This window comes from Hydra vulgaris, chromosome 12 (genome assembly GCF_038396675.1).
Source record: "Hydra vulgaris chromosome 12, alternate assembly HydraT2T_AEP".
In the NCBI taxonomy this organism is placed as follows: Eukaryota; Metazoa; Cnidaria; class Hydrozoa; order Anthoathecata; family Hydridae; genus Hydra; species Hydra vulgaris.
In genome coordinates, this window is record NC_088931.1 from 55482560 (window position 1) to 55497117 (window position 14558).

A 14558-nucleotide genomic window follows, 5' to 3' on the forward strand; every position below is an offset into this window, starting at 1 on the left:
CATTAAATTATTGTGCCTATTATAACCAAAGTCAGGGAACTTCTAAAAATGTTTAAAAGGTCCCCAACAAAAAATGAAAATTATTTACAAAAGTACGTAAAAATTGAGCTTGGAAAGGTCATCCATTTAATCATGGATTACAAAACCCGATGGAGCAGTTTGTTGCTTATGCTTGAAAGATTTGACAAACTAAAATATTTTGTTAAAAAGGTATTTCTAGATTTAGAATTGGATTCTAGTTTTGATGATTCAATTAATTGAACGAAAACGAATATCAAACCATATCAGATTTAGTGGTTCTTTTGACTACCGTTAAACCAACTGTGGATGCACTTTGTCGGCGAGACGCAACTTTAATTACAGCTCACATTGCATTAGAGTTTATGTTGTCCAAAATAAAACAACAGCAATCCGATATCGGAAAACAATTGTATGCCGCTTTGTGTCACCAAATTAAAGAGAGGAGAACACCATTAAGCAGCACAGTTTATTATCTTCATAATGGCCAGGTTACTTCATCAAAAATCCCAGATGTTTTTGTACCGAATACAAGTGCTCAAAATAAAAAAATTGTAATAAACCTAATAAAGCGTCTAAGCTCGGCAGATATGATTACATCAACAGACGTGAATAGTGATAGTGATGTGATAGTGATAGTGATTTTCAATTGAGCGAGCGAGGCTTTATCAAGCAAGGAGTGTGAAAATAAAATCAAAACTGTTAGTTAAGAATTAAATGAAGGTATGGAAAAAGGACTGGCAGCAACACAAACACTACCGTAAACCGGGGTTACTTTGAATAGCGGAGCAACTTTGAATACAAATCTATTTTTTTTAAGCTGTCATTATGGCAAGAACTTATATGAATCTGTTCAAACCTTAAGCATCAAACTGTTAAAAATAGTTTGTATTTTGATTATTTAAAGTTTTACTTTGTTTATTGGTTTTTATTGTTCCTTAAAAAACGAATTAAATATTTCGGATATTTTTCTCAAAAAAATTAGTCAGAATACTTTGTACATTGCCTCAGCTAGTGTACAGCTAGTGTAGCAGCTTGTTGTCTAAGTTGCATAACTTTTGTTTATAAATTTATTAGGCATGTAAAATCTAAAGAAGTTTGTTAGGCTACTATAGTTATGTTCCATTGCTATAGCATAACATACTTTATTGCATATATTTTTTCGCATATGAGGTAACTTTGAATAAGGTTTAAAGTAACTCCACTACATAAATAGTCAAAAACATGAAACAACTTAAAAAAATTTTTTATCATACATGTATTATATACAATATTATTATGAATAAAAATAAAAATATCATTTGTATAAATAGTAAGTCACACATACATACACATTATTTCTGTATGTGAACACACACAGATATTTAAACATTTATATATGTGTGTGTGTATAAACATAAATACATACACATATATAAACATATATTTTTACGTATTTATGTTTATACACACGTGCATATGTGTGTGTGTGTATAAACATAAACACATACATATATATGTGTGTGTGTGTGTGTGTGTGTGTGTTTGTATATAAATATATATATATATATATATATATATATATATATATATATATATATATATATATATATATATATATATATATATATATATATATATTTACACACACACAGATATATATATATATATATATATATTTATATATATATTTATAAAATATATATATAATTGTCTGTGTGTGTCTGTGTATCTGTCTGTGTATTTTTGCTGCGAAGCACTAAATTTTAAATCTTGTATGAAGAATATGTCATAATATGTGTATGTACATTTAATATTGTGTTGAATTAAGTTTGTTGAGAGTATTGTTCATATTTTAAATTTGTTTTTGTTTAGCATTTCAGAGTAGTACTATCCCACGTTTATCAGAAAAAAATTGACATAAGGCAGTATATAAATTATACTGAGCGCCAGTTTTCAAACTTTATGTTAACAATAAACATTATAAGATGAAAGCATTAGATGTTCATTAGGTGCAATTACCACCTTGTATAATAAAGTTTAAAAACTTAATGCGAAAGCACATGGAAAATCCATAGTATACAAATATACAAAAATGTGCTTCTAGTCAAATTGTCTCTGGTTATGTTTATAAAGCTGACCATATATGAACAACAAGGACCAAAAGTGGACCACCTAATGTTCAATGCAATTAAAGTCAGAACGGTTTGATTCTATTCACTTTTTTGACTAGTTTGTTATTGTTTTTTATCAAATTGTAGGAGTTAAAGGTCTTACTAGTTATAACCTAAGCAATTTTTACAGTGAAAAGGTACTTGAATTTACTAAAGAAAATAATATCTTGTTGCAAAGAAAACAGTGTTTTGTTATATAACTGGTAACTTTACCCATTTATTGCAACCTCTTGATGTTACATTGTATGGACCTCTTTAATAGTATTAGATGAAAAAACTTGATCAATCGAAAATCTCTTGTTCCAAAAAAAGTATAGACAATTACAAAAAATAAATCTCCTTTGTTCTTTCTTTACTTATAAACATATTTCTTTCAAATCAAAAGGTAATCAGCAACTTAGTAGCTTAGTGGTTTTGAAAGACATATGGGGTTTACCCATTAGATATAAGTATAATCTTCAATCATTTGCCAGATGGTAGTTGTGATTTTAGTAAGCCAAGCAGTAATTAATGTACTTAGCAATTGTTTTATGTTGATGTCAAGGAAGAAGCAGGGTCAAAGGGAAAAAAAAAAAAAAATTACTTTTGCATTTATTAAAAGCATTTAAATTTTGAGGATTTTTTTACAAAATGTAAAGATGTTCCACTTGCAGTGTCTGTCAGTAAAACTGATGTAAATGAGACTTTTTTTATGCTAGTCCACTTAAAACTTACCCATTAAAACAAAATAAAATACTAAATGGTGTTTGTTATGAAATAATATTATTTTATTTTAGCAAAAATAAATTAATGTGAAACTAGAGTGTTATTTTTATTAAATATTAAAAAAAAACAGAGCGTTTTTGAATAGGTTTTGCTTTTACAAAAAAACGCATTCAAAGTTACCCCATTTGTGGGGTAACTTTGAATGACTATTTAAATTAATATTATACAAAATCCTTTTGTTTAAATATTATTTTGAATTTGAATTATGTAAGAGTCAATTTTAGCCCCTACATTCATTTTGTTAAATTTCAAATATTGTCAATAGTGAAGGAAGAGCAAGTAAAAGTATCTCAAAAACGTTCAAAGTCATACGTTCAAAGGTTTACGGTACCTATAAGGGTAGAAAGTATAACTTCTAAAATTCAAAGAGAAATGTTTTTATTTGAAAGTGGTGCTACAAGAGGTAATCACCAAAAAGCATATAATATCTATACGGCCAACAAGTGTGGAGTCCGAACGAGCATTCTCAGCGGCTGGGTTTTTATGCTCAAAAAATCGAACGGATTAAACGACGAAATGATTGACGCTTTCATTTTTTTAAGGTGGTACTTTCAAAAATGAATATAGTTCATGTACACTCATTTATTCATATTATTTTTACTTATATTGTGATATCTTTTTAATGCATCATTTTATAATTTAAATTACTTAGGTAAATTAGTAAATGAACTATTTTATTTAACTAAAAAATGATTAATTTATTGATACTATAATTGTATTATCAATAAATTAATCATTTTTCAGTGTTTAATGAGTACTTAAAAGTTTGTTCTTCACATGCTTCACCGCCAATAATTTTTTCTGCTTCCTAATTAATCCCAGGATTTCGCGGGAATTCCCGGGGATAAATATCTCAATCCGGAAATCCTAGGATTGAGAATGTCCGGGATTTTGCCATCCCTATAAATGAGTATGTTTAACAATAATGTCACGTTAGATTCAGATAGACTATGGTAGTTTTAATTTTTCTACAAAAGTTGTTTTTGCATAAATGATCATAACTTTTAGCCCCCTTTAAAAAACTGTTTTCGGTGTTTATTATCATTTTTTGAAATACTCAGGACTTTTCGGCCATCTTGAAAGAATAATTTGTTCCATTCAGAATGCGTAAACAATTAAAAAATAGAGGCGGTAAACTTTATAAACAAATTACTTTTATTTTCAAACTCGTGTCGTTTTTATATGAGTAATAAACTTTAATTGACATTTGGTTTCTTTTATTTTTACAACAATAATTTAAAAGTAACATAAGTTACTTTTAATTTATTGTTATACTGATATAACTCCTGCAAAATAAAAAGTTGTTCGGTTTGCCACTAACAACCAATCGGATTTGTTTAAAATTATTGGCTTTTTTTTTTCACGAGTTAGTTTCTTATATGCCTAAGATGCATTGAGTAAACACGATTTGTTGAAAATGAGCTTCTGGTTTATTTCTCACCTAATTATGAAACTTATACCAGCGTATTAAATCCTATTGAAATTATGATAAAACAGCTACTAGAAAATGCACATTTGACCGCAAGCCACTCTAGAATTAAATAGTTTTATGCATGTTTTGTAGAAAATGTTAGTCGGGATTTATTAACTGAAATTTTTTATTAAAATACTTACATTGTGACATGAAAAATCTACTGTTATTGTCAATTCCATTTCAATAGAAAGAAGTGCTAGTAAAGATGTTCGTTATTGACCAGATCGTAAATAGTTTTTGATTAATTTCAATTTGCTAAAACTTCTTTCACCCGTAGCTACACTTATTTGCAATGTAAGAAACAATCTTAAAGTTTTTTCCATGTTTGGCTATAATTCTTATAGTTCCCATTCTCCCAAAATATTTGATAACTCCAGATGGTATATTTCATAAACATTTTTGTCTTGTATAATGGCTGCAATTTAGAATTTGAAATATTTCCTTTTAATTTTCAATAACTCTTTATCGATATCCGAATATTTTTTACATAGCAATTTAACTTTTCTAATTAATCTTCGGTCGAATTCCAAAACGCTTCAGCCGTTAAAATGTTAAATTCTTTTGTTAAAATATTTTTAAGATTTTTAAATATTTTAATTAATTGCATTATACTATCAAGTACTGCAAGACATGAAATTTTGGCTGTATCGAAGTTTTCGGTTTCATCTTTAGCAAACTGGCATTTTCTACTTTTATCTTTTTCGTTCTTTATTAATTTTATGTTCATTTGTTCACATATTTCTTTAATCTGACTAAAAACTTTATTAATTTCATCAATTCTAAAATATTGAAAACATTAGTACAGTTATGAGAATATTAGTATATAGCATTTGTAAATGTTCTTATCTCTAAAGATAAATTTACATTGTTCATACGCTTCAGAGACAAAAGCCATACATATAAAAATGCAGTAACCTTATACAAATTTCAAAAATTTGTACTGCAATTTATTCCCTCTCGACGATTCCAAGTCAAGCCTCACTCTTCTCCATAGTTTTCTCACGTTGTGCTGCTGCAATTTCCGATTGAAACCATTACTTCCATATCTATCAGCAAAGCAGTTCTCCAGAAAACAGACGTCTTTTTATTACTGCTAGAAATCATTGTAAAAAGGTTTTGTCTAACGCCAAAGCCTGCTATTCTCAGGTCATGAAATCTCGCATTTCACCACGAAAGTTCGGCTCTCGTGACTTCTGGAGAATCTTTAAATAGTATCAATAATAAGGGCAAATCTGTTATTCTACCTCACTTGTATGGTTCAGACTTTGTCACTTTACCTAAAGACAAAGCTGAATTGTTTGCTAAAAACTTTTCATCAATACATCTCTTGATTCCACTAATTGCGTTCTACCTGATTTAGCCGTCAAATAGGTAGATTCATTGTTTGACATTCATATCACTCCGCCTTCTGTATCTAAAGTGATTTCCTGCTTAGATTCTTCTACAGCTTGTGGTCCGGACAACATACCCTTTATAGTCTTGCAGAAGTGTTCTCCGGAGCTGTCGTCTATACTTTCAAAACAATTTAATAATTGTCTATCAGAGTCTTGTTTTCCAGCCTGTTGGAAAGCGGCATCTGTTATCTTTATTTTCAAAAATTCTTGACAGCGATCTAATTCGTCAAACTACCATTTGACGAATTAAATTAGCAAGGTTTTTGAATCTTTAATCAACAAACACTTAATCTCTTATCTTGAATCAGTATAATAACCGATAGGTTTTACTGTGCATTAGATAAAGGTGAAGAGGTCAAGACCATCGCTCTTGATATTTCTAAAGCTTTAATAAAGTTTGGCATGCTCTTCTCCACAAGCTTTCTTTTTACGGTGTATCAAGTAACATCTTTAAGATTATTGAATTGTTCCTTTCCAATTGTAGTATAAAAGTTGTCCTCAATTGACAGCACCTTCTTTTATATTTTGTAACTTCAGGGGCACCTCAAGATTCAATCCTTGGCCCTATACTCTTTTTGAATTATCTATCTATCATATCTAAGGTGGCATTGTTCGTTGATGATACTACCATTTATTTTTGTCTTGATAAAAAGCCAACACTCTCTGATTGCTTGGGGAGAGAGCATTAGACTGAAAAGGATCTCTCCCCCCCCCCAAGCAATCAGAGAGTGTTGGCTTTTTATCAAGACAAAAATAAATGGTAGTATCATCAACGAACAATCCCACCTTAAGATGATAATATAATTCAAAAAGAGTATAGGGCCAAGGATTGAATCTTGAGGTGCCCCTGAATTTCCACAAAATATAAAGAAAGGTGCTGTCAACTTTTATACTACAATTGGAAAGGAACAATTCAATAATCTTAAATTGTGCTTGATACACCGTAAAAGAAAGCTTGTGGAGAAGAGCATGCCAAACTTTATTAAAGCTAGAAATATCAAGAGCGATGGTCTTAACCTCTTCACCTTTATCTAATGCACAGTAAAACCTATCGGTTATTATACTGATTCAAGATAAGAGATTAAGTGTTTGTTGATTAAAGATTCAAAAACCTTTGCTAATTTAATTCGTCAAATGGTAGTTTGACGAATTAGATCGCTGTCAAGATTTGAAAATAGAAGACGGATCCCACTTTCCGACGGGCTGGAAAACAAGACTCTGATAGACAATTATTAAATTGTTTTGAAAGTAGACGACGGCTCCGGAAAACACTTCTCAAGTTATTGGAGGTGTTTGTCGGACCACGACTGTGCAAGAATCTAAGCAGGAAATCACTTTCATCTAGAAGGCGGAGTGATATGAATGTCAAACAATGAATCTACTATTTTGACGGCTAAATCAGGTAGAACGCAATTAGTGGAATCAAGAGATGTATTGATGAAAAGTTTTTAGCAAACAATTCAGCTTTGTCTTTAGGTAAAGTGACAAAGTCTGAACCATACAAGTGAGGTAGAATAACAGATTTGCCCTTATTATTGATACTATTAAAGATTCTCCAGAAGTCACGAGAGCCTAATTTTGTGGTGAAATGCGAGATTTCATGACCTGAGAATAGCAGGCTTTGGCGTTAGACAAAACCTTTTTACAATGATTTCTAGCAGTAATAAAAAGACGTCTGTTTTCTGGAAACTGCTTTGCTGATAGATATGGAAGTAATGGTTTCAATCGGAAATTGCCGGCGCACAACGTGAGAAAACTATGGAGAAGAGTGAGCTTTGACTTGGAATCGTCGAGAGGGAATAAATTGCAGTACAAATTTGTATAAGGTTACTGCATTTTTATATGTATGGCTTTTGTCTCTGAAGCATATGAACAATGTAAATTTATCTTTAGAGATAAGAACATTTACAAATGCTATATACTAATATTCTACTGTACTAATGTTTTCAATATTTTAGAATTGATGAAATTAATAAAGTTTTTAGTCAGATTAAAGAAATATGTGAACAAATGAACATAAAATTAATAAAAGAACGAAAAAGATAAAAGTCAAAAAATGCCAAGTTTGCTAAAGATGAAACCGAAAACTTCGATACAGCCAAAATTTCATGTCTTGCAGTACTTGATAGTATAATGCAATTAATTAAAATATTAAAAATCTTAAAAATATTTTAACAAAAGAATTTAACATTTTAACGGCTGAAGCGTTTTGGAATTCGACCGAAGATTAATTAGAAAAGTTAAATTGCTATGTAAAAAATATTCGGATATCGATAAAGAGTTATTGAAAATTAAAAGGAAATATTTCAATTTCTAAATTGCCGCCCATTATACAAGACAAAAATGTTTATGAAATATACCATCTGGAGTTATCAAATATTTTGGGAGAATGGGAACTATAAGAATTATAGCCAAACATGGAAAAAACTTTAAGATTGTTTACTTACATTGTGATAAATTGTTCGGGTGAAAGAAGTTTTAGCAAATTGAAGAAATTAATCAAAAACTATTTACGATCTGGTCAATAACGAACATCTTTACTAGCACTTTCTTTCTATTGAAATGGAATTGACAATAACAGTGCAAGTTTCATGTCACAATGTAAGTATTTTAATAAAAAATTTAACATTTTCTACAAAACATGCATAAAACTCCTTAATTCTAGAGTGGCTTGCGGTCAAATGCTGCAGTTTTCTAGTAGCTGTTTTATCATAATTTCAATAGATTTAATACGCTGGTATAAGTTTCATAATTAGGTGAGAAATAAACCAGAAGCTCATTTTCAACAAATCGTGTTTACTCAATGCATCTTAGGCATATAAGAAACTAACTCGTGAAAAAAAAAGCCAATAATTTTAAACAAATCCGATTGGTTGTTAGTGGCAAACCGAACAACTTTTTATTTTGCAGGAGTTATATCAGTATAACAATAAATTAAAAGTAACTTATGTTACTTTTAAATTATTGTTGAAAAATAAAAGAAACCGAATGTCAATTAAAGTTTATTACTGATATAAAAACGACACGAGTTTGAAAATAAAAGTAATTTGTTTATAAAGTTTGCGCCTCTATTTTTTAATTGTTTACGCATTCTGAATGGAACAAATTATTCTTTCAAGATGGCCGAAAAAGTCCTGAGTATTTCAAAAAATGATAATAAACACCGAAAACAGTTTTTTAAAGGGGGCTAAAAGTTATGATCATTTATGCAAAAACAACTTTTGTAGAAAAATTAAAACTACCATAGTCTATCTGAATCTAACGTTATTATTGTTAAACATACTCATTTATAGGGATGGCGAAATTTCCGGACATTCTCAATCCTAGGATTTGCCGGATTGAGATATTTATCCCGGGAATTCCCGCGAAATCCTGGGATTAATTAGGAAGCAGAAAAAATTATTGGCAAATGAGAAGCATGTGAAGAACAAACTTTTAAGTACTCATTAAACACTGAAAAATGATTAATTTATTGATAATACAATTATAGTATCAATAAATTAATCATTTTTTAGTTAAATAAAATAGTTCATTTACTAATTTACCTAAGTAATTTAATATATAAAATGATGCATTAAAAAGATATCACAATATAAGTAAAAATAATATGAATAAATGAGTGTACATGAACTATATTCATTTTTGAAAGTACCAAAGCGTCAATCATTTCGTCGTTTAATCCGTTTCAATTTTTTGAGCATAAAGACCGTAAATGCACCATTCAGGACTCCACACTTGTTGGCATGTCGATTATTATATGCTTTTTTGGTGATTACCTCTTGTAGCACCACTTTCAAATAAAAACATTTCTCTTTGAATTTTAGAAGTTATACTTTCTACCCTTATAAGGTACCGTAAACCTTTGAACGTGTGACTTCGAACGTTTTCGAGATACTTTTTACTTGCTCTTCCTTCACTATTGACAATATTTGAAATTTAACAAAATGAATGTAGGGGCTAAAATTGACTCTTACATAATTCAAATTCAAAATAATATTTAAACAAAAGGATTTTGTATAATATTAATTTAAATAGTCATTCAAAGTTACCCCACAAATGGGGTAACTTGAATGCGTTTTTTTGTAAAAGCAAAACCTATTCAAAAACGCTCTGTTTTTTTAATATTTAATAAAAATAACACTCTAGTTTCACATTAATTTATTTTTGCTAAAATAAAATAATATTATTTCATAACAAACACCATTTAGTATTTTATTTTGTTTTAATGGGTAAGTTTTAAGTGGACTAGCATAAAAAAAGTCTCATTTACATCAGTTTTACTGACAGACACTGCAAGTGGAACATCTTTACATTTTGTAAAAAAATCCTCAAAATTTAAATGCTTTTAATAAATGCAAAAGTAATTTTTTTTTTGCTTTGACCCTGCTTTCTTCCTTGACATCAACATAAAACAATTGCTAAGTACATTAATTACTGCTTGGCTTACTAAAATCACAACTACCATCTGGCAAATGATTGAAGATTATACTTATATCTAATGGGTAAACCCCATATGTCTTTCAAAACCACTAAACGCTAAGTTGCTGATTACCTTTTGATTTGAAAGAAATATGTTTATAAGTAAAGAACAAAGGAGATTTATTTTTTGTAATTGTCTATACTTTTGGAACAAGATTTTCGATTGATCAAGTTTTTTCATCTAAGAATACTCTAAAGAGGTCCATACAATGTAACATCAAGAGGTTGCAATAAATGGGTAAATTTACCCAGTTATATAACAAAACACTGTTTTCTTTGCAACAAGATATTATTTTCTTTAGTAAATTCAAGATATTTTCACTGTTAAAAATTGCTTAGGTTATAACTAATAAGACCTTTAACTCCTACAATTTGATAAAAAACAATAACAAACTAGTCAAAAAAGTGAATAGAATCAAACCGTTCTGACTTTAACATTAGGTGGTCCACTTTCGTCCTATTTGCTCATATATGGTCAGCTTTATAAACATAACCAGAGACAATTTGACTAGAAGCACATTTTGTATATTTGTATACTATGGATTTTCCATGTGCTTTCGCATTAATTTTTTAAACTTTATTATACAAGGTGGTAAATTGCACCTAATGAACATCTAATGCCGTCTTTTTATAATGTTTATTGTTAACATAAAGTTTGAAAACTGGCGCTCAGTATAATTTATATACTGCCTTATGTCAATTTTTTTTCGTATAAACGTGATAGTACTACTCTGAAATGCTAAACAAAAACAAATTTAAAGATAATTAACGATATTCAACAAACTTAATTCAACACAATATTAAATGTACATACACATATTATGACATATTCTTCATACAAGATTTAAAATTTAGTGCTTCGCAGCAAAAATACACAGACAGATACACAGACACACACAGACAATTATATATATATTTTATAAATATATATATAAATATATATATATATATATATATATCTGTGTGTGTGTAAATATATATATATGTATATATATATATATATATATATATATATATATATATATATATATATATATATATATATATATATATATATATATTTATATACAAACACACACACACACACACACACACACATATATATGTATGTGTTTATGTTTATACACACACACACATATGCACGTGTGTATAAACATAAATACGTAAAAATATATGTTTATATATGTGTATGTATTTATGTTTATACACACACACATATATAAATGTTTAAATATCTGTGTGTGTTCACATACAGAAATAATGTGTATGTATGTGTGACTTACTATTTATACAATGATATTTTTATTTTTATTCATAATAATATTGTATATAATACATGTATGATAAAAAATTTTTTTAAGTTGTTTCATGTTTTTGACTATTTATGTAGTGGAGTTACTTAAACCTTATTCAAAGTTACCTCATATGCGAAAAAATATATGCAATAAAGTATGTTATGCTATAGCAATGGAACATAACTATAGTAGCCTAACAAACTTCTTTAGACTACATGCCTAATAAATTTATAAACAAAAGTTATGCAACTTAGACAACAAGCTGCTACACTAGCTGTACACTAGCTGAGGCAATGTACAAAGTATTCTGACTAATTTTTTTGAGAAAAATATCCGAAATATTTAATTCGTTTTTTAAGGAACAATAAAAACCAATAAACAAAGTAAAACTTTAAATAATCAAAATACAAACTATTTTTAACAGTTTGATGCTTAAGGTTTGAACAGATTCATATAAGTTCTTGCCATAATGACAGCTTAAAAAAAATAGATTGTATTCAAAGTTGCTCCGCTATTCAAAGTAACCCAGTTACGGTAGTGTTTGTGTTGCTCAAGTCCTTTTTCCATACCTTCATTTAATTCTTAACTAACAGTTTTGATTTTATTTTCACACTCCTTGCTTGATAAAGCCTGCACTAAATTGAAAATCACTATCACTATCACATCACTATCACTATTCACGTCTGTTGATGTAATCATCTGTCCGAGCTTAGACGCTTTTGTATTAGGTTTATTACAATTTTTTTATTTTGAGCACTTGTATTCGGTACAAAAACATCTGGGATTTTTGATGAAGTGACCTGGCCATTATGAAGATAATAAACTGTGCTGCTTAATGGTGTTCTCCTCTTTAATTTGGTGACACAAAGCGGCATATGTGTTTTCCGATATCGGATTGTCTGTTTTTATTTTGGACAACATAAACTCTAATGCAATGTGAGCTGTAATTAAAGTTGCGTCTCGCCGACAAAGTGCATCCACAGTTGGTTTAACGGTAGTCAAAAGAACCACTAAATCTGATATGGTTTGATATTCGTTTTCGTTCAATTAATTGAATCGTGAAGCTTGAATCCAATTCTAAATCTAGAAATACCCTTTTTAACAAAATATTTTAGTTTGTCAAATCTTTCAAGCATAAGCAACAAACTGCTCCATCGGGTTTTGTAATCCATGATTAAATGGATGACCTTTCCAAGCTCAATTTTTACGTACTTTTGTAAATAATTTTCATTTTTTGTTGGGGACCTTTTAAACATTTTTACAATTTTCCTGACTTTGGTTATAATGGGCCCAATAATTTAATGTTTAATTGTAACCGCAGATGTTTTAATTAATTAACAATGAATCGTTCGAATCTCGAGTACAATCCTCTTCTTCATAAACATGTTCACTTTTAGATCATCATCTTCGTCTTCATCATCGCTGTTATCTAAACTTCAAAAACAGTGTTCTCATCATCTAAACTTTCACCAATTCCGAGTGGCTGGGATCTTTTTTGTAAAGAACTGATATAACTGCCAGTTGTAGACCGTGCACAAACATAATTGTTGATCAATTTCTAGAATTTTGGAATTTTGGTAACACACACCATCAGTTGTAATAAGAAAATAATATCATCCTCAAGGTTTATTTTAAAGTTGTGGAATCTTTCTTTTTAGAAGTAAAACGCACTTTTCTGCTGGCATAGACCTAAAATGTAAATCAAACTGAAGTTCAATAGCTTTTCAACTCATGTACATTCACATTCATATATATCTCCCTAAAAAATGATCCAGCTCATCAAGTTTAATCTGCTCGTAGTAGTCTAACACCATTTTTCTGATAGTATTACGTGATTTTGGGATATTTTCATATCCTCAGTGCAACTAACCCGTCTCGAAGTATCAAATAGAATACAAATTGTAATAAAATGATATACCATCCTTTGCTGCTATACGTGCCAACACTTCAGACAGATTTTCCTCTTTCGTGTTATTGAAAAAAAGTTCGAGTTTTCCGGCTTTTTATTTTGAGGTTCTTGTAAGTCTTTTGATTTGAAGCTCATGTGAATAAATTTGGTGCTTGCAATTCGATTTTAAGTTTAAACAGTAAATGGGAATGTAGACCTTTTGTTGAAAGTACAGCAACTTTCAATATTTTTTGGCATGTACTAACTTTGCACATGGCTGTTTTCATCTTTTCCTCTTTAAGAAAAATCTGTCCATACCAGATTTGTGCTGTTGAATTAGATATTGATCGTCATGATCTATTAAGTTCTAATTTCTTTAAAGGTCTAAAGTTCTTAAATTATTTCAACTTACACTTCTTTATCAGATCTATAATTCTAACTGAATTTGTCACTGTGAAAACGATTACCGCTTTGGATAATTGTAAAAAAAGTTTATTTAATAAACCTTCTGTATTTTGAAAACTTATTAATTTAAACCGTATTGAAAATTTTCCGAGAATCACCCATAGATTTCGTGGCGTAAGAATTATAGGGTTATATCTAATTTTTGTTGTTGTGAGAATTTAACTTTCAGTTTATTGTTAGTTAATGTTTGTTCCTCTAACTTTTTATAATTTCAACTTTAAGTCTTTTTTTATTTATGTTTCATAATTAAGCCGATAATATTATTTACAAATATTTTAAATTTTTTCCTTTTTATTATTATAACATGTTAATTAACTTTATTAACTTAACTTTTATTAATGAATTCTTATAATATAAAAAAAGCGGATGAAACTCTTCAACTCTGCGACGATTTCGAATTGAAATGAACCAAAATTCGAAATGAAATTAAATCATTGCAAAGAGAATAAACAGGTATGAAATAAATATTTTACTAAAGACTATATTTACTACACACTTTATAATGTACAAATAAGTTAATAACTTAATCCCTATTTTCTTTTTACTTTTTTTTATTACATTACCGAAATCCCGGGAAATTTTAGTGAAAAATCCCGGATTACGGGATCAAAAATTTGCACGGAATCC